Raw genomic sequence first — 27,595 nt, 5'->3', positions numbered from 1 at the left:
ATTACAGGGATTATTCTGGGATAAAAGTGCTGCTAGGAGTGAGATGTTGGTGGCATAATCTTAACTTCTTAATGTTAGGCACAGAAACGGAATTACATTTTCTGGAACAGTATGACCATGGAATGGCAGTCCATAACACAGAATAGAATAATAAAGCCTGCTAATGCGTGTCAGGGTATAGAGAGGCTGGTATGACATAGTACAGAAAACAGGAATGTCACCTGACTAAAACATAGTTGACTAATCTGGCCTATTTCATTTAAATGTATTATTGAATTAAAACTGTGTGTATCTGTGTAAAAGCAACAGCATTGAAGAAGAAGAAACATACTTTGTTTTTCCTTAATGCATGTGATGTCACAGCAGGCACTATCGTTGGAGAAGTAATTCTGCTGTGTTAAAGTGAAGGCATAATATTTAAACTATTGCATTTCTTTTCAAGGTTGATTTTTCTTCAACTTTGGGTTCCCAGGTGTTGTTGGACTACCACCCCTATCATCCCAGCCAGCCTCGCCAAATTTCAGAGATGATGGGACCCAATGCTGAACAACATTGATCTGCAATGAACAAAATAATACATCAGTGTTTGTCTCCCCTTTACTGCCTCTCAGGTCTTTTTCAGCAGCCTAACTATGTCCAAAACCATACCTTGTTTACTATGATATTGCCTCTTAAAGCAATGGTGCTATTCCTCAAAGCTATTCCATAAAATAAGCATTTTTGATTGTAAAACCATGGACTCACTGTACCTCAGTTTGGTTCCACAGATCAAACAATAGAAGTGACACTTTAAATCATACACAATCTGGTATGTGTGGAATTCATCAGTAAAAATCACCAAACACTTTTGTGGCATAATAATTTCTAAATAAGTGGGTATAGGATTGGAATACACAATAGGATTACACAAAAGTAAGGACAATTCCAGCTGAAACAAATAGATCTTGCTTGATGGATTTAATCCTTGAAAATCAAGGTGGTACTATTTTGATACTTTCAAAATGAAAATGCAAGAATTTGACTATATTTTTCTCAATAAACAAAACAGACTAATGTAGTAAACTACCTTTAACCAACCTAAAATGAAGATGAAAAAATAGCCCTATCTTTAAAAGAACTATCAATTAATTAAATTGACAGCACACTAATATGCAAGTATTCCAATCCTATACCCACTTATTTTGAATAAGGAGGACTTTTAGACTTAGTTTTTCTTACTGTTTATTTTTCATGTTGATTATTTTTGCCTGAAGATAAGCTACATATGGCTCAACCAATAGCTCTGTTTTTCTGTTTCCATCAACAAATGTTCGAGGATGCCTTATCGATTAATTGATTAATTAATTGTATGCCATGTGTCTACAACTGAGATGTAAAATCAACATTAACTAGATTTAACATCCAACAAGAAAATGATTCTCTTTATCTTCCTGTTTCACATTCACAAGCAATACATCCCAGATTAAAATGTATTCTTGGCATCCAGTTAGGGAAATTATCTAATGAATGAAAAATAATAATACATATTTCCTCTATGGAGAAAACTTGGAATAAGGAAATACTGTATCCACCAAAATAATTTGACATGTATGAATTAGTGGGTAAATATTTTCATCAGTAATTTTTATCTGCACACGTGGGAATAAAGACACAAAGTATGATTCTGAACATATATACACCCTATGAGAAATTAAATTGGTTTGAAAGCAGCCTCACTCAGCTCAAAGATCATGATTTTTCAGGATTTTTTCTCCATGTCTGGAGCTCATTATGATTTTCAAAGGGGCTCCAGTTTGTAGGAGAAGGCAATTCCTGGCACATCAACTCCAAGACTTGATTCAGCTGCCATTGAAGCGTTTGCATTGGAGATATCCAATAACTTCAGTGTGAGTGGGTTTCCCCTGCCCCCAATATGGGCACAATCAAAAGACATTCAAGCCATCTGTTAATCTCTCTAAACCAGCAATGGTTCAATTTACTTAACGATGTGTGTGTGTGTGTCCCCAGAGCACAAACATATGCATTTACATATCTGTCTCCATACAAACTCAGCTTATTTAGGCATACAGGAGTATCTTCATATTAACAAGACTACTATTTTTGCAATCCTGAAATCACTTCACGTGGAAAAATCCATTGACTTCTATAAAACCAGCCCTATGTTTATGTTTTGGGGGTTGCTGGTTTGCTGCATTGGACTTGAAAATGTGTGCAAGGACAACAACAAGCACATCTTCCTAGCAATGTTCCTGAGCACAATTTCGTGAAGTAATGGGATTTACTCATCCCAACTGTGTGCAAATCCACATCAATAGCCTGCAGAATTGTTAAGTGATAAGCTGGTGGCAACAAAGAACCTTAAACAACAGGATGAAGGTCCAGGGATTTAAGATCCTTGCAAGGGTTCCCTTCTTCACAATTTACCAACATTACCTTTGAAAGGTAAGGTTATAGATCAAATGATGAATCTTTAGATACAACTGAACTAGATTACCATGAATGGATTCAGTTTTACAGATTTAGGATGTTTATGAGGACCACTATAAACAGGGGGCGACAGAGGATGAGATGGTTGGACAGTGTTCTCGAAGCTACGAACATGAGTCTGACCAAACTGCGGGAGGCAGTGGAAGACAGGAGTGCCTGGCGTGCTCTGGTCCATGGGGTCACAAAGAGTCGGACACGACTAAACGACCAAACAACAACAAAGTAGCCCTACCTCTCTAGTACAACCTAACCAGTTGAATCCAGCAGACTGGGCTCAGCTGAGATACTAATTTACCCAGTGGCCCTTCAGTAATTACTATTCAGTGACTGGCCTTAATAGTACAACAGCTTTCTTGCATTTACAGCTTTGCATAAGCAGAGTTTGGTCCAGCAGCAACTGTTCAGATGAATCACACTGTATTGGAAATTGCTGCAAGGCTTCTGAGCTGTGTGCTCTTCCAGTTCCTCCCAGGCATGCTCACGTTTTGCCAGATTCTAAGTCTCTCCACGAGTTCAAGTCGCGCCACAGGCACTGTGGCAGTTGTTCTATTAGCACAAGCAGTGATGGGGGGAGTGACTTCCCCTTTATGGACAATTTTGAAATACTAGTAACACTGCATGAGCAAAAGCAGAATGACCACACATCCTTTAACACAGTATGGTAACAGACAGAGGTTCAGGCCTGCCTTTGATGTTGCGCCTGTGTGAGTGCAAGCTGAGGGGGCAGAGCGACACATGAGTCAGAAGGAGAGAAAACATCGCAGTGCAGCTCCAAACCTACATCTCAACTCCAGCTAATGAGATGGGAGTCAGAGGAGTAGGAAGACACAAGCAGAAATTCACAGGTGTAAGAAACATCTTAAGTTTTCAGCAGACCTAGCATGCTGATTCCTTAAAAACAACAAACCAGTTTTACGTAGAAGCTTCGCAAGAAGTGAATGAGCCAGTTCCGAATTCATTTGCTATTATTTGATTGATTTCACAGAATTCTAGATCTTAATATTTCTAATAATTATTTCAAATAGTAATAAGAACTCTTGTGGTGTAGTTGCTCAAAAATGGAGAATATACACATTAGGTATGTAGGCAAGGATACTGTTGTGTCAGCTAATAATACTAAGTACAGTATAAACAGTGACAACTGGGAAACACTGGCCTGCGAGCGCTCCAATTGGAGAACAGCCTTTACCAAAGGTGCCATGGGCTTTGAAGAAACTCGATCTTAGGACGCAAGGGAGAAACGTGCTAAGAGGAAGGCACGTTTGGCAAATCCACACCGTGATCAACTCCCGCCTGGAAACCAATGTCCCCACTGTAGAAGGTCGTGTGGATCCAGAATTGGCCTCCACAGTCACTTATGGACCCATTGTTAAAACTGTGTTTGTGGAAGACAATCTTACTCGGCTACGAGTGATTGCCAAAGAAGAAGAAGAAGTGTCAGCTAATAGAGTAAGTTAGTGTGTTTTTGGCTTGCTTGGGCTCCTGTAGTTCTCTCCTTGTTCTAACTGCTGGGAAAGAAAGGTTGCATTTGAAGGCCTGGCTATGCGTTGCTTACCTCCTGAACCCCAACAAAACCAAACACTATAAAATAATAAGAATATATATTCCAACTGTTTCTGTTAGACACCGTCCATTTTTTCCAACACCTGTCTCTAGTAAATTACCATCCTTCTTTTTGTCTTATGAGGAGCTCAGGGTGTGTGTTCTTTTATTTATTTAAGTTAGGCTGTGTGTGTATGTGTATGGACAAAAGTATAGACTTGTTTTCCTTCCATTCCATTCCACTACACAACTGCCCATCCCAATAGCAAATGTTACTGAATGTGTTCTGAGTTGCTACTCTTCTATACATAGATCCATTGCATAATGTCTTGTCACTCTTACTTTTTTGAAAAACAATTAAATACTGTATCTTAGAGGGCCAAGTTAAACATCAGTTCAGCTGAACCTGCAACAGTTTTTAAGCTGGCATCGTGCATTCGAGAATACCATGTATGATCCTGTGACACACTCTGTCACATATTGCTGGAGGATTAAGTGCACTGATGTAGTGATCCTGGCTCTGAAAACAAGGATCAAATATAACGTACTCAACCCTATTTTCAGTTTTGGAATGTTGGGGAGTGAAACAGAGTCATACAAATGTTGAATGATGAAATCATTGAGAACATTGCTGAATCTAAATGAATTGGATGGGTACAAAGAGAGCACGTTTGGACCGTGGTGCGATTCCAGATAATCTGAGGAATCCCTCCCTGCCCCCCCCCCCCGCCCCACATACTGTAACAATTGGAAGAGAAAAATTCCAATGTAGTATGTGGTGGAAAAAAAATGGTTCTTGAATTTGTAAATAAAATGTCTGCTGTGGTCTGGCTAGATGCAAGTACTATCCCATTCTTTGCCAAGATAAGAATGATTCAGTGTTTCACTCATTCCAAATAGCTTGTTGAGCATCTTCTTTTTGACCCCCAAATCAAAAATGATTGCAAGGGCCGTGGGAATTGTCTGAATTTACTTTGGCACTCACAAGTGTTAGAAGAATATTGGAAACGAGTCTTGGATATGTCCTCGTCATATGAATACAAATTAGCTTTAGTCAGATTAGTTGGAGATTGAACTGGGAAACTCTAATTGAGGCCTGAGGCCAATAAATTGCTACATTAGGGCCAAATCTTCATGTCATTTGCATTATTATAAATTCTGAGGAACTTCTATTGAAAATCAGTGTTGGAGTTAATATGGATTTGGGCCAGGGGAATCTGGCCTTTGATTGGTATATGAAGTTTGAAGGATCGTAATTTAGTATATAGGGACCCAGGTGGCGCTGTGGGTTAAACCACAGAGTCTAGGGCTTGCTGATCAGAAGGTCAGAGGTTCGAATCCCTGCAATGGGGTGACCGCCCGTTGCTCGGTCCCAGCTCCTGCCCACCTAGCAGTTCGAAAGCACATCAAAGTGCAAGTAGATAAATAGGGACCGCTCTGGCGGGTACCTTTGGAAGGTAAACCGCGTTTCCGTGCACTGCTCTGGTTCTCCAGCAGCAGCTTTGTCAGGCTGGCCACATGACCCGGAAGTTGTCTGCGGACAAACGCTGGCTCCCCCAGCCTATAGAGCGAGATGAGCGCTGCAACCCCAGAGTCGGACACGACTGGACCCGATGGTCAAGGGCCCCTTTACCTTTAATTTAGTATTAGAAATCCATTAGCTCTTGCTGGCCTAGTTTGGAACTTGAAAATGGGTCTAGGTTCAATTCATACCTTATTGGTTTCCTCGTATGGCTAAAATCAGCCTAAATTAAATGGGCGCTGCTTCACCCAAGTAACTAATCAACTGGTTCAGGATCCTGGTGACTACCACTGCATCCTGATACCATTTGTTGAGGGCCTTGTGTTTGGCAGAAAGGAAGGTTGCATAGCCTGAAGAGTCATTTTACAATGGATACAAAAGAGACACTGCTTCTTGCAGTTGGAGGAAAAGAGCATTAGAATTCACTTTTTTCTTTCTTAAAAGAGTTCTATACTTAATTTGTTGGGGTGAATTTGAGAGCTGCTCTTCTAAACACCCGCATGCCAAATCCTGGTTACACTCCACCGGCAACTGCCTTGTCCCAGAAGCAGACATCTATGTATCTGGTCTACTTCTAATAACACGTTTTGTCAGATTCTTCCATCCAACATCCACCTTGACTTTTACAAATACGTGAGGTGACTGCAAAATAGAGTAATAATAATTTTATTGCAACAATTAGAAAGGGGAGATACAAATCCTAGCCCGAGTGAGAGATACAATCTGAACTTTCCCATGTGGCTGTCCCCTGTTGATGACATTCCAGTCCTTAAAGCATTATTCTTTAATTAAGTGAATAGCTAGACTTAATAGTTTTCTGTAACTATAAGTGTCAGAGATGTATCCTTACACCCAACCCAAATTACTCTTATGTTTATCCAACTGAAATAGTCCAGCTGAATTGGACCAAGAATGTTAAGAAACAAGGAAAATGTCTAGTCAAAGCATTCCTTTTGCTTAAAGTGCCTAATGATGACTCTTTTTTTGTCAGCATGGCACAGAATTTTTTTTTAACACCTTAATTGCTTGCCTTGGAAATTTAGTCCAAGGTTGCAATGCTATGAGCACTTCCTTGTGAGTAAGGCTGCACTCCTAGTGCTGGGAGTGGGCAGGCCTGGAGAGAAATTGTGATGATGGAAGGGGATAACTGCAGTAAGGTAAAGGTAAAGGGACCCCTGACCATTAGGTCCAGTCGTGACAGACTCTGGGGTTGCGCGCTCATCTCGCATTATTGGCCGAGGGAGCCGGTGTACAGCTTCCAGGTCATGTGGCCAGGATGACAAAGCCGCTTCTGGCAAACCAGAGCAGCACATGGAAACACCGTTTACCTTCTCGCTATAGCGGTTCCTATTTATCTACTTGCATTTTGATGTGCTTTCGAACTGCTAGGTTGGCAGGAGCTGGGACCAAGCAACGGGAGCTCACCCCATCACAGGGATTCGAACCGCCGACCTTCTGATCAGCAAGTCCTAGGCTCAGTGGTTTAGCCCACAGCGCCACCTGGGTAGTAAAGAATTGCCAGTACAGTGGTACCTCGGTTTATGAACACAATTGGTTCTGGAAGTCTGTTCATAAACTGAAGCGTTCATAAACTGAAGCGAACTTTCCCATTGAAAGTAATGGAAAGTGGATTAATCTGTTCCAGACAGTCCACGGAGTACTTAAACTGAAGCGTTCATAAACTGAAGCGAACTTTCCCATTGAAAGTAATGGAAAGTGGATTAATCCGTTCCAGACGGGTCCGCGGAGTACTTAAACTGAAGTGTTCATAAACTGAAGCATGGGTGTAATTGGTTCCGGAAGTCTGTTCATAAACTGAAGCGTTCATAAACTGAAGCGAACTTTCCCATTGAAAGTAATGGAAAATGAATTAATCCGTTCCAGATGGGTCCGCAGCGTTCATAAACCGAAAATTCATAAACCGAGGTGTTCATAAACTGAGGTTCCACTGTATAGTAAAGAATTGCCAGTGGGGTATCCCCCCAATAGAAAACTCCCAATTGAGGTGTTTGGGGCAGGGACAGAGTGCTGGAAGTGTTCACAGAATCATAGAATCATAGAGTTGGAAGAGACCACAAGGGCTGTCCAGTCCAACCCCCTGCCAAGCAGGAAACACCATGTTGGCTGTTTGTCGTATTTTATTTACAGTAAGGTATTATATTGGGTAATATATATGTTTCCTTTGGAGAAACTAATAGATGCTTGAGTTAAAATTTAATTAAAAATATTACCATTGATAGCTCTGCACACTTGTTATGTACTGAGCTGAATCATAGAACAATAGGATCCAGAATCAGCAGTCTGATTGGTCCGCAGGAGCCACCCAATCCAACTCCAGGTGGAAGTGAATCCGCAACCTGATTGGCCTGCAGGAGCAGCCAATCAGGCGGCTGGCAGAAGTGAATCCGCAAACTGATTGGCTCACAGTTGTAGCCCGGAAGTAGCCAATCACACAAAGCCCATTGTGTAAATAATGTATATAAGCAGATGGTTTTGGGAAAAGGGCATCATTCTTCTCCTTGATGACTATGAGCTGAATAAAGAGCATGAAATTCACTCTCGACTCCGAGTATATTTCAACACTCAAAGTGAAATCCTTTGGATGTGTAGGATCAGAAGTTTATAAATACTGTAATAAGACCTGTTTTCAATGGGGCTTACTCCCGGAAAATGTGGGCACAGGTTTGCAGATTATCAAATCCAAACTCTTCTATAATGTCTTCATATAGCTTCTGTGTTGATGTGCATTGATTTTGCCTTGTTTCGAAATGCAGTTGTTTTATAATGATATGTAGAATGAGCACAATGGAATAATAAAATTTGAATAACTTTTAGCGTATAAAGTTTCGGACAGCCTTAGACCAGATTATCTAAATTACCACCTAGATCACAGTGATCATCTGGATAAGCCCTCTTGCTTGTCTCACCATTAACTCATGATTGTTTAGTTTCTCTGTGAACTGTGTGACACCAGGATTTTGGAACAGTGTTTCTACTGGAACCAGGCAGGGATCTACAATTTTGATATTTTGTTTCCTGCTGAAAACATTTGTGTTTCACAAATGTTTCTGTTAGAGAATTTGATTCACTATTAGTCACTTGTTTTGTATGTTATTCTTACAAAAATCATAAATTTATGTTTTGATGATTTGATTGTATGCTGTTATATTTTTCTTATGGGGTAGCTGTTTTTAAATATTCTTATAAAGAAAAGGGGGGAGTAACAATGTGACATATTGTTTATTCAGAAGGAAGCCCCAAATTCAGACAGACAGACACTTTGTGCATCATTAACAAAAAGCTATAATATTTTTAGTACTATTCTGGATAGTTCGTCCTATGATTTACTTCAGCCTTGTAGTACTTTAAATTTAGGCATTCTGACCCCCCCATCTGTATTTTGTTCTCATTGCAGGTCAAACACCAAAAAGCTTCAGGTTGTAAATGACTAGTTCAGCAATCTTGATGGCTTGTTGTTAAGGCAGAAATGTGTGTATGAGAGCTCTCTCTCTCACACACACACACATACACACCTACCTTGGTGCCTAGGTTGAAATATTTTCTGCCCCAGGTAAAATACCTTTTTAACCTTCCAGGCTTTCTAAGAGACAAATCGTTTTTCTTAGGACTGAATGCTGTTTTAGAATAATTTTACGCTGCATGCGTTGGCTCTAGGTATTTATATTGATATTATGGTTTAATCCCATTTTATTGTTTTTTTAAAAAATATTGTCACCCACCCCGAGGGCATGGATAAAAGGCAGTATGTAAAGTGCCAAATATAAACCAAAAAAGAAATAAGCAAATAGGGTACCAGTGCCACTAGTCTCCTTATAGTGTGAGGGCATCTCACAGTATTCAAGAATTAAGGGGAAATGGAGTAATTGCTTACAAAAGATTGCATTCCCATGATCCCTTTCATTTCTAGGCAGGGCTAGTTCACTACCAGCTATCAGTGATGTGTGATTCTTAGTTATGGACAGGGGTGGAGCTTGGTGGGATCAACAGGGGAAGTCTAGGCAGCTCAGAGCTCTTTCTCATTAACCTGGTCCATCATGATACCCTTGTATCTCGTCAGAAGACAGGAAAGAGATTCCAGCTGACGAGTTTCTAATGAACTATGACCTGTAAATAAACCCTCAATGAGACAAAGTTAAATTCTCAGAGTCTTTACAAACTGACGGCTGATATTCCCTCACTTTCATTAGATCAGTTGGGATTTCATCCAGCAGCTAAACTCCCTGGAAATACTGTTTTAATACTTAACAATCCACCTTCTTTGCTTAATACCTATTAAAGCACAGATACGCCTCCCCACCCCCCTTAAAAAAATTGATTTGGAAGTTGCTGGGTCCTTGTGTTTGTCATGCAAATTCTTGGTTCTGTTCTTTTTATGATAATGTAAAATAAAGTAGTGTCTTAAGTAACACTATAAATCATTTGCTTTCTATTACACACAGCTGGTTTTGTTACAGTAATGGTTTTGTGTGGGTGCACACTTGCCATGCATTTTAAAGGCATTCTTTTCACATGGCCTGCCTGTAATTGATGTTTGCTCAAATATAAGGAGATAAAGACAGAAGAGTAATTTATTCTAATATATTAACATGTTTTCCCCCAAATGCACCTACCATATAAAGCTCTTACTTCTATTTACAAAAATGGCTCTCTCCCTCCCTCCCCAACTCTGCCTAGAGTTTTCAGCATACTAAAGATCCAGAATGAAAATGAGAACCAGCTGGGGATGTTATATGGGTTTAACTTACTCAAAAGAACACAGGACGAACGGTAAGAATTAAACAAACCACAAATTATTTTGGACTGTCTGGTTTACATTAGAAGTAAACTTTTCACTGCTGGTTGTTGTTTCAAAACTATCGCCTCTATTTTTGATACCCTTCCTTGTGATCTAATACAAACGATGTCCCACTTGTTTAATCCATTGTTAGTCCAGGATTAATTTTTTTTTATTGCACTCATATGCCCTGAAATATTTCTCACTCTGTTTTTTGGGCTTTGCGCCAATGAGCAATACTGTTTCAAGTGGAATGAAAATGTAATATTAAAAGAAATGTTTCCCTTTGTTGTTGGCACATACCAATTTCACACCTTGAAAAGAATCTAACCACATCAAAAATGGGCTCTGTCTGTTTCCAATACTCAGATGAGGAAGAACGTTAAAGGAAGTAGTGGAGAGTTGTTGGTGGGGTGTGGGGGTGTGAATAAATAAGTCAGTGCAGTATAGTGGTTAGAGTGTTGGACTAGAACCTGGGAGACTAGGGTTCAAATCCCCATTCGGCCATGAAACTCACTGGATGACCTTGGGCCTGTCACTACCTCTCAGCCTAACCTACCTCACAGGGTTGTTGTGGGGATTAAATGAGGAAGAATAGAACTATGTAAAGAAAAAGTTTAAAAGGTAAAGGACCCCTGGATGGTTAAGTCCAGTCAAAGGCAACTATGGGGTACAGCGCTCATCTCGCTTTTCAGGCCAAGGGAACTGGTGTTTGTCCACAGACAGCTTTCCGTGTCAAGTGGCCAGCATGACTAAACCACTTCTGGCACAATGGAACACCGTGATGGAAACCAGAGCACATGGAAACAGCATTTGTCTTCCCGCCACAGCGGTACCTATTTATCTACTTTCGAACTGCTAGGTTGGCAGAAACTGGGACAGAGCAATGGAAATACCCACTGCGGGTATTTGAACCACTGACCTCCCAATCAGCAAGCCTAAGAGGCTGAGTATGTCCCCTTGAGCTCCTTGGATAAAAGTGGGTGGGGATATAAATGCAATAAAATGGGAAAATAACAAACAAATAAGCCTAAGGCAATAGCACCACTGTATGATCAACTTGGTTTTTTTGCATAATGAGTCATTTTAATAAATGTAAACTACTTTAATGAAGAGCAGGGCCTGTCTGAACTACTACTTCAGCCTTCAAGGTTCAACTGGGGTAATAAACCTTTCCTCATTGGTTTCCAGCTTGCAAATAGGCCATCATGTGTACCCATTGTGATGTACAGGATTTAGCCTGCACTGGTATATTTAGGGTGGTTTGTGATACTACTGCAAAAGCTGGATTCTAAGTGTTAGCAGCAAGGATGTCACAATTTATTTACAGTAGGCTAGGAATGCTGGAGAAATCCATTCATTCTGAATTCTGATGTGAACTGGTCTTGTTTTGATATGCAATTATTGAAATAATGTACAGTTCCAATTTAACCACTGGCTTGTTTAGTTCCCAAATCTTTCGATACTGCTCTTGGCTCAAACACCACCAAAAATAAATAAATACATCAACAACATGTACTTGAAATGCATACTGTATTTTGACAGCAAATAACATCTAAAATGTGCATTTTGAGAGAAAGGCCCTTAAAAAAAATTCATGTTTAAATGTGAATTTTCCTGCAGACTTTTAGAGAAAAATCTGCAGGCTAATATGGATGGACTCATGACTTGAACATATACAGAACTGATATTAATAAGAAATATACTTATTTACTTGTCCCTGTTATAGGGAGTAAGGCAATATAGGAAAGAGGTGTGAAAGGCCCCCTAATTTCATTAAATTACCAAGTTTTAAAGATGGTGGCTGCTTTTGTAACAGCACAGTAACTTAAGAAACCTCAGAGATGTAGATGGCGGCAGTGGCAAGTTTGTGTCAGATGCTGCTGGGATTTGCAGCTTCTCCTTCAGTAAATCACAAGACTGCAGGTGGTTGACCCAAGGCCCCAGTCTGCAGGGGAAAGATGGTTAGGGTTGAAAGATCAATGTATAGTGTGGGAGTCTGAAGCCTAAATTGCAAGTCAGTATAATAGACTATATTACTCACATGGCATGGAAGCTGGAAGCTGGCGCCTGAATGTATAATTTTCATGCCTTTTTTGGTGCATGAATGAATAAGTGCTTTAACTTTTCTCACAAACCTGATCCTAGAAAATTGGTGGCTGCATTTGAAACGAATGTGTGAAATGTTGGTATTGCTGTTTTGTAATTGGGGGAGAGAAAGAAAAGAAACTTCAAATAAAGAAGTTCAAACAAACAGATAAAAATAGGAACCGGGACTGATCGTTTTCCAACACAACTTTGGCCAAAAAAAGAGAGGATGCCTTAATTTCAGAAGCAGTCAGGTGGCTTGTCTGACTGCGCACCAGTGGTCCACAGAGAACCAGCTGAAATCGGTGCAGGCAGCTGTACATGGGCAAGATTTATCTGCTGTCTGTTGCAAGCTGATGGAGTGTCATTATCAGTACCATTATTATTTGCAGAGCAGAAACAATGTTTGGAACTACACAAGCAGAAGAAGGCATGGTCTCTGACCTTTGGAGCAGATCAGCCCAGTAGATCAAATAGATTAACACAGTGAGTTATTAGCCTTAAAAGCCAGGCCTCCAAAAGAATGGATTCTTTTAAAATAAATGTCGCTCCCTATTAGGGAGAGGGCTCTAATGGCATGTGGTTCCTTTTAGCTGTTAACTGCCATCGTGGCATTCTCAGAGGCCTTTTAAAACACCCCACTTTTGTACTGATGTGTTAATGTGCAGACACAGCGATAATGGATCGGATCTATGTAACCTTAAAGTAATTTTTGTCCTTTACACCAGACCCCCAGATGTGTCTGGCTTGTGTCTTCCATGCAGCGTGTTGCTCATATATGGACAACGAGAGGGCAGCAGGCTGTTCCAAGCAGCCTTTGTTTTTCCACTACTTTTTTTGGCCAAATTTAAATTTCTTTTGCATGTATGCAGCCCTTGCCCCAGGCCATCCACCTGCCTTTTATTTATTTTTTTACAGGTGGAGTATTTATCTCAATAGCAACCAAATTACCAGATTCACAAAGGGCTGGATGCAACACAGAGAATTGTCTTATCCCAAGGCAGACTATTGGTTCCAGAGATCAGGGATTCAGGGTCATTTACATTGATCAGCTGTGGGTGTCTTGGGTTCCAAGCAGGGGTCTTCTCCAGCCTTACCTGAAGATGCCAGAGGTTAAGTCAGACAGCATGTTCTCCATCAATGAACTGCAGCCCTTTTCCAAGTTCATTTTCCTTAGGTCTTATTTACTTCAATGATATTTGAATTACTCATGATGGCTACTTCTTCACATTAATTTGAACAGCCTACATGCAAGTATATCATTAATTTGGGTTGGACACAAGCCACAGTGACCATTCTGTATCTTGTGACGTAAATGATTCCAAAATATAGTTTGTAATCATTATGGAAAGCAATTTTTTTTAAATACGTGATAGTAGATTAGAGCTATAATATCTGTTAAAAATGATCAAACCTGCATGAACACCATTATCCAGACCTTCTCTATATGAATATATCAGTCACTGGAGCACAATGTGTTCTCCAAGTAGATTTTATGTATCTACAATATCTATATTTGTAGCTACACGATACATGCAAAGCTGATACCATACTTTCCTGCTGGACATAGCTCCTTCGTGTGTGTGTGCCTCCATTAGGTGGTTTGTTACTGCCAGTAAATTTGCTATTTCTGGTGAACGGGGCTTTCTGCAGGCAAGAGCAAATCTTCATTGTCAAACCAGCTTGAGAGAATCATAATTTTCTATAATCAAGTTAAGGTCATTTAGGGGTACATTAAAGAGGCTTTAGATGGGAGCTGTAGGTATTAAGAATACATTTAGCACTTAGCCTTCTCAATTCCAAGGGATTTATGTACACTTGCATTGTGCCCACTGGATTGAGGCTTTCAGCAGAGGGAAGAAGTGGAGCTTTTCTTAGGCTGTGCCACTTCAGGCCACAGGAAAGAGCGTACATGCCTGAATTCTTCTCCTGTAGCCCACTAGGGCAGGGAGAAGGGTTCAACATTGCCATCTTCCTGCTGTGCTGCTTTTCCCAAGGGGGTATTCAAACATGTCCACCTACGACACAAAATGGTACAGTCCAGAACCACTTCATAAACAAGGCTTCCACTGTCTTTGTCGAGGCGGTATGCCTCTGAAAGTCAGTACTGTTGTGCTCAGGTCTGCTGAGAGAACATGATGGGCCATTCGCTTGATCCAGCAGGTTCTTCCTGTATTTTTATCCCAGTACAGTGGGACCTCGACTTACGAGCTATTCGACATCCAATGTTTTTGGGTTATGAGCGGAAAAAATGGCCGCGCGCTTAGGATTTTTCCGACATCCGAACGGAAAACCCGTTCGCGGCTAGATGCGGTTTCCTCAATTTACGAGTTTATCCGTTTCCAATGCATTCCTATGGGAAACTCGACTTACGGAGTTTTTGACCTATGAGTGTGCATTTGGAACAGATTAAATTTGTAAGTCAAGGTCCCACTGTATCTGAAGGACAACCTCCCACTTTAACTGACTCCTTCCAAAACTGAAATCCTCTAGCAGGCACAAATAGCTTGAACTTTGTTGATAGAAAGAAAATGACGATATCAGGGTTGCTGTCCTATCTTTAGGAGCCCGATACCTTCTGCACATTTTTAAGCCCTTTACCTGACTAGTAGTCAAATTTAAGGTATTCTCCTGCTCAACTACCTAATAAAAATTTCATTTGACAATTTGTAGATGGTATTCTTGTATTACTCTCTTAATAATAGTTTATTTTCCCCCTTTAGTGGAACATTAAAACATTAAAGGCCATAAATTCCACAGTCACCTGTATCCATTTATTTCTAATTTATTATGGAACATATCATAAAACTTCGCTTGACATATAGGCCTCTTCATAACTATAAATCTTTTTTCAAATGTTTAGATAACTTATGCTTAAGTTCAAGAAAAGACCTCTAGGAGCAAACATTTAATACATCTATTTATTATGCAATAATAGGTTAGCCATGCTGAGTGCTGTATGAAATATTAATCTGCATTCTGATTATTTATCACATCAAGCTCCCATTAAGACAAATTAGAGTCTTCCAAAGAAAAGAAGAAGAAGAAGAAGAAGAAGAAGAAGAAGAAGAAGAAGAAGAAGAAGAAGAGAGAGAGACAGAGAGAGAGAGAAAAAAAGCCAAGTTATGTGTCATATTCTGCTTGGTTAAATGCAGTGAGAGCATTTTTAAAACAATTGACCCGCTATTTGAGTCAATAGGAACATGACGTTTCACAGTGCAATACACATTTATGCAGTTCAGAAGGACATGCCTCCAAAAAGTGTGTAAGATATTGCAGTCTAAGTTCTCTTCACTACCTACCAGGATAAGTAAGGTTGTAATTCTGTGCACACATACCTTGGAGTAAGCCCCATTGAACTCAATATGATTTACTTCCGAGGAGACATGCACACTAAGCCAATAAATCATTTGAAATTGTTCTGTGGGGAGAACACAACCAGAGCAATCTAAACTGGGGAAGCAGGGACAGAGTACTTTACAGTATATCTGGCCTTATCCTTTTGCTAACTAGGGCAAAAATTGAGGTGGTTAAATTACTGCCAAGAGCCAACTGGTCCTGCCATTAGGAAGAATGAGGTAACTGCTTCAGGTGATAGATTTTAATTTTCATTTTATTTAGAATTCTTATATTACGCTTTATAAACTTGAGAGGCTTACAACAATAATTCTCATAATAAAAATGATGTCCAAGAAATGTCTCTATAGCGACAGGATTACTCAGCTGGCATTTCCTCCTGCCTTCGACCTCCGTCTTTCTTGATGCTGTCCTCTGAAGCAAGAGTGGTGGACTGAGAATTATAGAATTGTAGAGCTGGAAGGGACCCTGAGAATGATCTGGTTCTCATTCAACCCATGATGGAGGCAAGTCAGTTTCCAGTTGTTACTGAGGTCCTCTGGGGCAAAGCTATGTCTGTTGCTCAGTCCATAATGGAAGCAAGACTTTCTTTACTGGAAGCCAGTGTTGGAATTGGAATTTGGAGTGGTCTCTGTGATGGAAGGGCTTTGCTACCCCAAACTGAACCTGACAGAATGCTTTGAACTTGTCATTCCTTGGACTTTGATCATTACTAAAGAGTAGCAAATGTTCAGCTATTTACTGTATTGTTATAAGGCTGTTGTATTTTACAGTAGGGAGGTGCTATTTGGATTATCTGTCTCAGACTGTACATGTAACTGTCCACCGTCTTCTCCCTTTCTAATTTCAAGCTCAATATGTCTGCTTTGTAAAATATACAGTAGTCCAGACTCCTTAAAACAAAACACAGTGATTAAACTCATTTTATCCAGCACAAGCAAAATAATTTTCTGTTGTAGAGGTTGAATTTACGTTCCACCAGCAACTAAACACTGTATTGTGTGCCCTGCAGATATTGCTGGAATACTGCAGCTCCCAGCATTCCTGAGCATTGGGCATGCTGACTGGGGCTAGTGGGACTCTTAGTCTCATAACATCTGGAGTGCTACACCTTCCCCATCCTGGCTGAACAGGAAGCGCCACAGGAAAAATCACAAACAAATCCTCATGCAGGAGCAAGTCTCTTTGTAGAGGCTGAGATACATTGTGGGAACATCCAAGAGAAACAGTCCTCCCCCCCCCTCCCCACTGAAAAGTACATGTCAATAATACAAATGTATAGTAAGCATCACAATGTAGCGTAATCAAACCTCCACCTCCCCCAAGTAGCTTTAAACAAAAGATCTTTATTTGCTGTGTCATTCAAAAATGTTACTCAGAATCTGAACAGCTGGAAACTAAAATAATATGCAGAAAGGTTAAAGCAGACTAATATATATGAGATGATTTTGAGTCTGGTATTTTTTAAGAAAGCCATACTGAAGATGAAATGTGATGCATTGGCAATTCCAAAATATGGTTTATACTTTGCCAATGGTTTGCTTTATTTTACAATTTCCGTTTTTGTAATTTCAGATTTGAAGCAAATATAGGAACTTTGATTTTTTTAAAATCCTTGTTGGGGCTGAATATATTTATAATTACAAGAAATTATAGGTATGCAGTAAAGAAAATACTGTGCATTAGTGTAACGTTGTAAGTATTTGTAGTGAGCTATTCTGTGTGACTGGCAAATGAGCACCTCAGTCTGGTGAATTATTGCAGGCGCAGGACCAGTGATGTATCCATACAGCTTTTCTGCCCACAAAGACTTCCCCTTTCCTTTCTGTGCAAACCATGCACCTCTCAAGTTCTACATCTGTGGAACATCCTCCCCAGAGAGACTTGCTTGGTGCCGACTTGGATGTCATTTCAGCACCAGGCAAAACCCCCTTTATTTGCCTGGGTAATGTAAGGGAGCCTTTATCCTGATTTTATATATTCTACTGAATTGAGAGGGTTTGCCTTAATTGTCACCTCTGCTATTTTATTTTCCCGGTGTTTTGTCTATCAACTATGCTTACGATATGCCACCATGAAAATGTTTTCTGGACGGCAGCACAGGAACGTTCCAAATAAATAGATTTCACCACATTCTCCCTTTGCCAGTCTCATTCTCTTTCTGAGGTCCCAAGGGAAAATCTTTTCCTGGTTGCAGGGTTAGCTACTTCACAAAGTCCCTCTAGTGGCTGTCCCTGTAGGCAGCAAAGATATCTCTAACATTTCTGCCCGAAGACCTTTCGAGGTAATTTGCTGCTGCCTGCTTTGTGATTTTTTAAACCAGTTCTCTATGTTTGTTTCCCTGCCCCATAGATCTTTGGGAAATGGGCATAGAGTTGTAAACACCACAGTAGTTTAAGTTACTTCATAGGTAACCAGAATACACTTGAGAAATTTTCTCAGAAGCAATCCAGATTTACAGAGGTCCTTGGACAGTCATCCTATTTTGATCCTGAATTTGCCACTGTGTTCTCACTGCCTTCCCCAACCACATGCCCTCCAGATGTTATAGACTCCAAATGCCATCAGCCCCAGCCAGCATGGCCAAAGGTCAGGGATGACGGGATTTGTAGTCTAACGACCTCTGGAGGGCACTGGGTCTGGGAAGAGCAGCTATCAGTAAGAAAAATGTATGCTTCTCAAAGACCATTGCAAGCATTAGACTGACCTTGAAATGTTGAGGAAGTGCTTCTGAGACACATCAGGGTTAACTCTCTCTCATAGTTTAGTCACATCTCAGGCATAAACACTACACCTTTCTTAGGTCCAGCTAATATTTTGCTGCCTATTGACATCAGTAGGCTCAGGTTCTGGCACGAAAGCTCTTCTTTCCTCAGTCTTTAGCGGTTTGCTCCTTTTCTCTGATTTGCCCCACTAACCAGAGAAAGAAGGTTGCTTTGGCTGCCATGCACCAAGAACCCTAACAGCAGCTGCCACAGCATTTTTAAATTGTATCCTTCAGATGCCTGGGTATTTGGGGCATGGTAAATGCATGGTGTCTCTAGCACATTGGTCCCTCCTGATTTCAGTTTAAAAAGTACTCTCTCCTTTTGTTTGGACTCACTTGTGCTTTTCTAATATTTATTAGCCTTTAAAGATGTTTTAGGCTATGGTCCTAAATACAACCCCATTGAAGCCAGTAGGACAAGCTTCCAAATAAACATGCATAGGATTGTGTTGTTAAGTGTCACAGATCCTGCTTTGGGGCACTTCCATACAGCTGTTTATTGTGAACTCCATGCTGTTCACCCATGCAAGTTTTGTCCATGGACCACGCAACACCATCCTCATCAGAATCCAATCTCATCTTTCCAGCACTCATTTAATCCAGATTTGCCATTTCTGTGTTGTTTTACATACTGGATTTTCTGCAGACTGTAAATCCAGATTAAATAGGAAAATAATAATGGGGCAACATTCTGACATAGATAACGTTGTGTAGGCGCTCCACAAAACTTCCATGCACTGGCAGCACCAAGTCCACAACAAATTGTTATGTGGAAGTGCTATTAGTGAATATGAATGTTCCATACATGCAGTACATTTAAAGCACATGACTCCCCCCAAAGAATCATGGGAACTGTAGTTTGTTAAGGGTGCTGGAATGCAACTCTATGAGGGGTAAACTACAGTTTCCAGGATTCTTGGAGGGGTAGACATGGGCATTGAAAGAATAGTGTGTACACAGCTAAATGTGGAAGACTCCTAGGATTCCTTTCAGCCTCACAATTCAATTTATTTTGGCGGCAATACCATGCACAATCTGTCTGGGGTCAACCGTGTCTGTGACCACAGCTTTTCTTTAGACATCATTGCATAATATTCGCTTGTTGACAGCTTCCTTGTTTATCCTCCCTTCCGTTTTTACCTACTTTGAAGTTGTACAATATATTGGTTTCCTTTTTAAACATACCTATATCTAGAGCAATAGGAAATGATAACTGATTTTATTATACTGCTTTTTTCTTCAAGCGTGGTAATGTTCCTTAAGTGGAAGTACTAATGGATGGTTTAATTATACTACCAACATGTGATGGAACTAACAGATGTCTGTGTTATTTATGATGCTAGGGTTAGCTAAACTGCATATAAAGTCTGTGTGTTTATGAGCATAAACCTTCTCAAGTAAAGAAACACACCAAAGAAGGCTAATATTAGACAACTGGCTTAAGCAATACTGTACCGTCTCTCTACAAATATTTCTTAAGGAAACGACAGGAGAACCTGTCACAATATTTATAAAAGAAACTGGGAAGAGAAATAACATACCAGGCTCCCTTTTTTGCCTGTGGTAGATTTGCACTGAAGATGGATTTGCCCGCCTGTGTTTCTTCTAAATAAATTAGGGGTCATTTGGAAAGCTGTAAATAAACCTTTCAAATTCTTTACAGAAAAACTAACAAATCTTCAAGAGGAAAAGGAGAAAAAAATGATTTATTCTATTTTCCCAGCATTGCTAGTTTCCAGGTGTTCACCTTTTGATCTGGCTACAGGCAATGATTTTCTGAAGTGGTTTCTGATGGTGTTTGACATCATTTATGGCACTCTTGAACAATCCTGTAATGTGCTAAACTACACAAAATTAAGTGAGTTAGTGGCTAACAAAGAACACTAAAAGGGCCATGGCATCACAGGCTTGTTCCTACCTGAAGCAGCTTGTGGCAGCTTATTGGGGGGAGCCAGGGGAGTCCTTTGTTTTGGCACATGGACAAGGATAATTGACAATAAAAGGATTGTTATTGCAGAACTGACCAGTAGCCTCTGATCAGAACCAGTTTTCTCCTGATCAGTTCCTCTACTGCACATATCCCATGCTAGCCACTATCTGCTAGGGTTTCATCGTAAGATGAACTAATAGAGTGGTACCTTGGTTCTCAAATGCCTTGGTACTCAAACACCTTGGTTCGCAAATGCTCCAAGTGTCCAAGAACATTGACGTCCAAGCTGCTGATCAGTGTGTATTTATAGAGAGAGGGGAGGTGGAAGGGATGTGGTCCAATTCCTTCCCCCAAACACCTGTTCTTCAAAGATGTATCAGTAGGTGAAATCAGAGAGGTGGAGTTTGTTTCAGAAAATCTGCATTTGGCATATTGAGCGTTCTCTCTGCTTTCTTAACTAAGTGGTGTTTTAAAGGAAGAACCAAACATCTGCCCACGTACAGTATGTCGCTTGCCTTTGTCTTACAAAAAAAGTCACATAATACCTTCCATTTGGCCAGTTTTCCTTGGCTATTTGCCTGCTCCTTGGCTTCAGCACGAGTCACGGTTTTAGAGTTCAGTGTTGTCTTCTTGCTGCTGTTTCCCTACCATGGGGATCGACCACACACAGCAGGCCTGGAGACAATAGTTTCCTGTTTTGTTTTGTTTGTAACACCCAACTGCCTTCCATTAAGCCATGCCTGTGCAACATATCTTGTTGGCAGCCAAAGGCAACTTATTTTCTTGCTTTTCAGAAATGTGTCTGGCATGGATTGCAAAGGGCCAGCAAACATGATCAACTGGAGGGAAGTGCTGAGCACAAAGAGCAAAACTTGGTACAGTTGGAAAGAGAGACCCATGAATTTGCCAGGTCTGCACAGAAAAATAGACTCTTATTCAGGACAAGCTGTGTGTGGTGGGCAAAAGCTTAGATTTCATCAATGCCTTTGTGCATTCAGCTTTCTCTGCTCCACAGCATGGAGCATATATATATTATTTAGTACATTTATATCCCCGCTTTCTCCTATCATGGAACTAAAGGCAGAACACATGGGATTCTCAAGGTCTGGCTAGCATCTGGCTAGCATTCAGGAAGATGGCTGCATCATGTGTCTTCAGGTCACACCCTGGGATGTATTTAGGAATGCAATTGGTGCTTTCCCCTATGCTTCCTCTGAATGAAGCTCATGGACCGCTGGTGGCCACTTTGCTTTCTTGCATTTCCTTTTCATTGGGATGGTTTTCATTTTTGCCTCCTGTATAATGTTACGAGCCTCCATCCATAGTTCTTCAGGCACTCTGTCCACCAAATCTAAATCCTTAAACCTGTTCCTCACTTCCACTGTGTATTCATAAGGGATTTGATTTAGATTGTGTCTTACTGGCCCAGTGGTTTTTCCTACTTTCTTCAGTTTAAGCTGGAATTTTGCTATAAGAAGCTGATGATCTGAGCCACACTCAGCTCCAGGTCTTGTTTTTGCTGGCTGTATAGTGCTTCTCCATCTTTGGCTGCAGAGAATATAATCAATCTGATTTCGATGCTGCCCATCTGGTGATGCCCATGTATAGAGTCATCTCTTGTGTCGTCTCTTGTGTCGTCGGACAGTAAATATTCCCAAATCAATATCAGTAAATATTCCCAAATCTCTGTCACATTCCCACAACTGGGCTTTAAATAAGTAGGAATAACATTCAGGTTGGTTTCTTTTTTTGGGGGGGGGGGTTGCATTCATTTCACTCAATGGAGTGAACCAAACAAGAAAATGAAGTGATATAAAGAACTGAATGAATCAGCAACATCAAAAACTATATCAACATATATAGATATTTTCAATGCAAATACTGAAGAGAGAAAAATGTTTACTGCCAGAACTGATTCATGCCACAGTTCACCAACAAACAAGTCAAAATAAGTCAAATGATGAATGAAGCCTGAATATTCATCAAAGTGCTTGAAAATGTGAACATTGGCCTCACACTGCAAAAGACCTATCAATTTCTCCCTTCCAAAGACATCTGAAACCATCTAATCATTTAGCTCCAACACTGCCTTTTCTTTCATCAAGCACCTGGTGTTTATAATATGCCATGGATGTTAGTAGACAATCTGGATGGCCATATATTCACCAGTAGGGAAATCTCTACTCAGGATGCATTCTTATGTCCATCTCTTCCCACTCCCAGGATAGACTCAGTATGAATGGACTTCCCCAGTGGATTTGGGTGTGCTGATGTAATCTTGAATGCCAACAGCTCAACAAATCACAGCTCACCACGTAAGAGCTCTTCAACAGTGAAACAAACTCCCTTGGAAGGCGGTGGCCATTCCTTCATTAGAAGTTTTAAAGCAGAGGTTGGATGACCATCTGTCATGGATGCTTTAATTGAGATTCCTGCAGTGCAGGGGGTTGGACTAGATGACTCTATGTCTTGGGGGGGGGGGAATATTAAGAAAGCATTTGAACCAGGACATGATAAATCACACCTGTTGAGACACCTGAAATTTGGATTCAGCTCCTTCAAATCTAATGAAAAAAGAAATCTGAATTGGTGTCAATGGTTAATGAAAACCCCCCTAATACCCACTTGATTAGTGCAAATTGTATTTTATCCAGATGTAAGTCCTACTGATTTCTGTAGGATTTAACACCTTAGAAACTATGTGTAGTATGGCAGGCTAACATTGATTTCTTGCAGGCTTCCAAATTGCCATGGAAAACAATGGCACTTAAACAAATGTTTAACTATTTTGCAGAAAGACAGGAAATAAGACACCACTTCATACTATATGAGCTGAACTGCACTTCTAGGCAGCACTTTTCTCAGCCCAGAGGTTAGTAGAGCCCCAAAATGCGCTCACATGTGTTTCTGTTTTTACCACAATAATCTAGTGCAATGATAGCAATCAGCACCATAGTCCCTGGTTCCCATATTGATTCCTCAGTGATCACAGAGATCGAAACAACAGCCATGTGGATTTTAGGCAACGAAACAGTCTTCCTGAAAATATCCAGTCATGCATTTTATAGCTCAGTGAATCAAGGACAATTATGTCCTAGCAATGTAGGAGTCAGCCTAAAAAGGGGGGTTGTTCTCATGCATGCAATACAATTTATTTGGATTTTAATAGAAATATATTGGGATTGTAAATGCATTTCAAGAAAGTAGAGATGAGGAAGAGGTACTGTCGTGATAGCATTAACTGTTAGTTATTGTTCCTTTCAAGAAATTTGGGACAGATGTGTGCACTTTTCTATTTCAGCAAATGCACAGAGAAAATGTATTTTATTTCAGATGAAATAAATTTCCCCTGTTCATCTCAGTATGTGGGACTGTCAAAGTTTATAAATTTGGCAGCATTTTAATATGACCGTTCTGGTTTTCTTTAGATGCAGTTATTAAACCGATCTCTTTTTTTTATGAAAACCAGAGCTCAGTGGGGAGTATGTTTTCATCTTCTGCTGTTCAGTTCCTGGTGAAACATTTAACGTCTCACTGTATTTTAAATCCAAATGCCTGAAAAGTTTTGATTTGAAGAATTAAGAGCTAAAGAAGATCAGCATAATAAGATAAACCCATACAATTGTTGTGGATTCCCCCCCCCCTATACTTATTTAAGTCTTGTTGCTTTTTATCATTAATGTCAAAAAGGTGGGTGTTGGGTTCCACCCCGCCTCGAAACAGCTCCTTGAAATATGCTTTGAAAGACCCCTTCCCTTCGTACTTTGCTATCTGCCAGTGACAGTACAGTCGAGTTACAAACGCTTCAGGTTACAGGTGCTTCTGGTTACAGACTCTGTTAACCCAGAAATAGTACCTCAGGTTAAGAACTTTGCTTCAGGATGAGAACAGAAATCATATTTTGGCAGCGCGGCGGCAGCAGGAGGCCCCATTAGTTAAAGTGGTGCTTCAGGTTAAGAACAGTTTCAGGTTAAGAATGGACCTCTGGAATGAATTAAGTTCTTAACTAGAGGTACCACTGTATGGGAAACAGGGTCTACACAACAGGGGGGAATGCATGCAAAGATAACACTGCAACACTATCAGGCCTATTCCAGAAGATCAACCCCGGCTCCCACCTCAGTTACCACCCTGCTGTATCCCACGAAGAGGCTGAATGCAGACTGATGTGTAGGCTTGCAAGAGGCAGCTCCTGCAGTGTTGATCAAGAAGAACGCAGGCAGGATCAGTGTCACTCAAAGCGACAGATGTCAGAATTGATTTGGAACGATCTCTCTCAGGCAGTTTCTCTGACCTGACTACCTGACACAGTCTAGGGTGTTTCATGTTAGCAGGTGAAAGTTAATTTTTGCACATTTCTTTAGTGAGGGGCCTTAAAAATATCGTTTTGGGTGTGAGGAATTCAAATCTGTGATTATGCTTTGTGATCGGACAACGTTCAATTTGGTTTGATAAAGGGGCACGTAAACTGCTTTCGAACGCTTTCGTTGAGATTCCTGCATTGCAGGGGGCTGGGCTGGATAACAACTCTACGATTCTATACGGTAGTTCTAGGACTCTAACCTTTGCATACAGCACCAGTAAACAGATGTCTGAGTCTGTGCTCTTAATCCTCCTTAGATGATTAGGATGTACCCAAAGGGAAAAATGGATCGAAAGTGAACAAACAAAAGAGCATTCATGTTAGTTATTTGTCTTTATGCAATAAGTTTTTCATTCCAGTTTTTCCATTTCATCTTGTCCCCACCCCCCCCACCCCGTTGATGTGAGGTGCAGCCACAGGAGAGAATTTAAGTGTAAAACAAGCAATGGATTGAAAAATCTGCCTAGGTCATGAACAATAATGAATAGTACCTTCTTCTTTAACAAGAAGCCAGAGAAATTTTATCATGTCAGTTGACATTAACGAGGCCCAAGGGCAATGCATTACTGCAACACGGTTATGTCCATAGAAAAGTATTTCAGCTCCATTGGGCAACTCAAAGCAACCCTGACTGAAGCTCTCTGTTTAGAAATAAGACTTAATAAAAATTGATGACTCAATAAACTAATGGTTACAGGTAGGTAGCCGTGTTGGTCTGGATCGAAGTAAAATAAAAAAATTCCTTCAGTAGCACCTTAAAGACCAACTAAGTTTTTATTTTGGTATGAGCTTTCGTGTGCATGCACACTTCTTCAGATACCTTCTTCTTCAGGTATCTGAAGAAGTGTGCATGCACACGAAAGCTCATACCAAAATAAAAACTTAGTTGGTCTTTAAGGTGCTACTGAAGGAATTTTTTTATTTTACTTCAATAAACTAATGATTGTGTTCCTTTCGTTTTTAATTGCTGTTGTTCCTGCTGCAAGTGAGGCCAAGAGATGAGCATTCTTAACAGTACGATTTTGAGAGCAGCTAGAGTTCAATTTAGGTAGAGCTGAAGTTAATCATTTTGGGTTGCAAAGGATTAGTTCTCTGTGAATGAAATAAGCATTACAGTGCAATCTTATACCCCAGGCTTGGGGAACCTGGGGCCTAGCAGTTACAGCCCCTGAAGTCTCTCTAGATGGCCCCCAGTCAGAAGTCTTCCCAGGCTACACCTCTTCCCCAGGTCACACTACTCACCTGTCTTGCTCCACATCAACCTCCAGGGCTTTTGCCTGCTGGAATGTGACAATAACTGGCTTGGCTGGGTGGAAAAATGGGTTGTGCTGAAACCTCTGGCTTGTGTGTGGCTGCTGCAATATAGCCTAACATTTATCTTTGTTGCTTTGTCTACTTTTTGCCTCTGGCTCTGCCCACACAAGCAAGTCCCCGGAAGGTTGCCCATGAAGGAATATAATCATCAGACAGGAAAAAAAGTTTACTCACCCTTGCTGACTTCATCTTTGGATTACTGCAATGTACTCTGTATGGGGCTTCCCTTGCACTCGATCTGGAAGCTGCAGATAGTGCTGAACGCTGCAGCACGGTTGCCAACAAGAGCGACACCCTGCCATATTATTGCACCTCTGCTCAGAGATTTGCCCTGGTTGCCTGTGAAAGGAAATTCAAATGCCCTACCCCACCCCTCTAGCCGTGATGATTAAAATGTAACGAGATACTCAATACGTGACAACCTGCTTTCCATTAATGGCGCCACAATACCAGCTGCCTGGGTTGGGCCAGTTAACCTTGCCCAACAGCAGGGTCAGACAGCTCTGGAATTACATATGCTTATCAAAGGGATATATTGAGTTAAAGAACAAGCTGTCCACATGTCTCCGGTGGGCAGGCATGGGAGGAATCTGCTGGTGACTCGAGGAGAACAAAGCACATGGCTTCCTGGAGAGACTGGAGGTGGGAATGAGCTGGTTGTATCCCTCCTTCCATCGAGCACCTGTCTTCATTATACAATTTACTGTTCCACCTGATGCCTGACCCTGGTAATAGCAGCAGGAGGTAATTCAGTGTTGAGTGGTGTAATCCGTCTCTTGAAGATTAAGACTTTTACAGGACTGATTCTCCCAGTCATTGCCAAGCCTAGCATACCAATGCACAGCTCACATGCGGACTTTGCAGCATAATAGTACATGATGTTGCCAGACAACACAGCTCATGTAAGACTTGCTTATTAACTCCTTTCTTCAGCAAGAATGACACAACAGTAAGAGTGGATCTTGCATTTTCTTTTTCAGTGTGGTGGCTTTATTTCAAACATAAATGAAGCTCAGGGGTCTTTTTTTTCTTAAAATGATTTCATAATATTGTCCATCAAAGAAACAAATGTGCGGCACTCGGGTGACAGTTACAGCTGGCTGATGAAATGCTCAAAAGCTGAGAAATGTCAGCTACTGTTCATTACTGCCATTAACCTTAACGTTGCCTCCTTCATGTATACACAAAGAACTGTATCCGACTCAGAGTAGACTCCATTGAAATTAATGGATATGCATTACTTATGTTTATTAATTTCAGTGGGTCTATTCTGAGCAGGACTAGCATTGGATAAAATCTACAGTATTGGGGGGACGGACCTTAAATTGGTGCTCATGAGATGAAAAAGTGAGCTTTATTGCAAGAAGGTGTGCCTTGTTCCTTGCTTACTTTTCAAGGTTCGAAGGAAATGAGATATTCACCAGTACATA

The 27,595-nt window shown here is 40.7% G+C and overlaps 1 long non-coding RNA gene across 1 annotated transcript; it reads right to left on the bottom strand.

Moving 5' to 3' along the window:
* Positions 1 to 328: 328 nt before the first annotated feature.
* LOC148685660 (uncharacterized) lies at positions 329 to 26,603 on the bottom strand. The gene is made up of 2 exons (XR_015950223.1): positions 26,340 to 26,603; positions 329 to 557 (listed from the first exon to the last, which is right to left on the bottom strand). It is a non-coding gene; the product is annotated as an uncharacterized LOC148685660 (long non-coding RNA).
* Positions 26,604 to 27,595: the final 992 nt, after the last annotated feature.

The sequence above is a fragment of the Zootoca vivipara genome, chromosome 5 (genome assembly GCF_965207765.1).
Source record: "Zootoca vivipara chromosome 5, rZooViv2.hap1.1, whole genome shotgun sequence".
Classification (NCBI taxonomy): Eukaryota; Metazoa; Chordata; class Lepidosauria; order Squamata; family Lacertidae; genus Zootoca; species Zootoca vivipara.
This window is presented reverse-complemented; position numbering and strand designations above follow the sequence as displayed.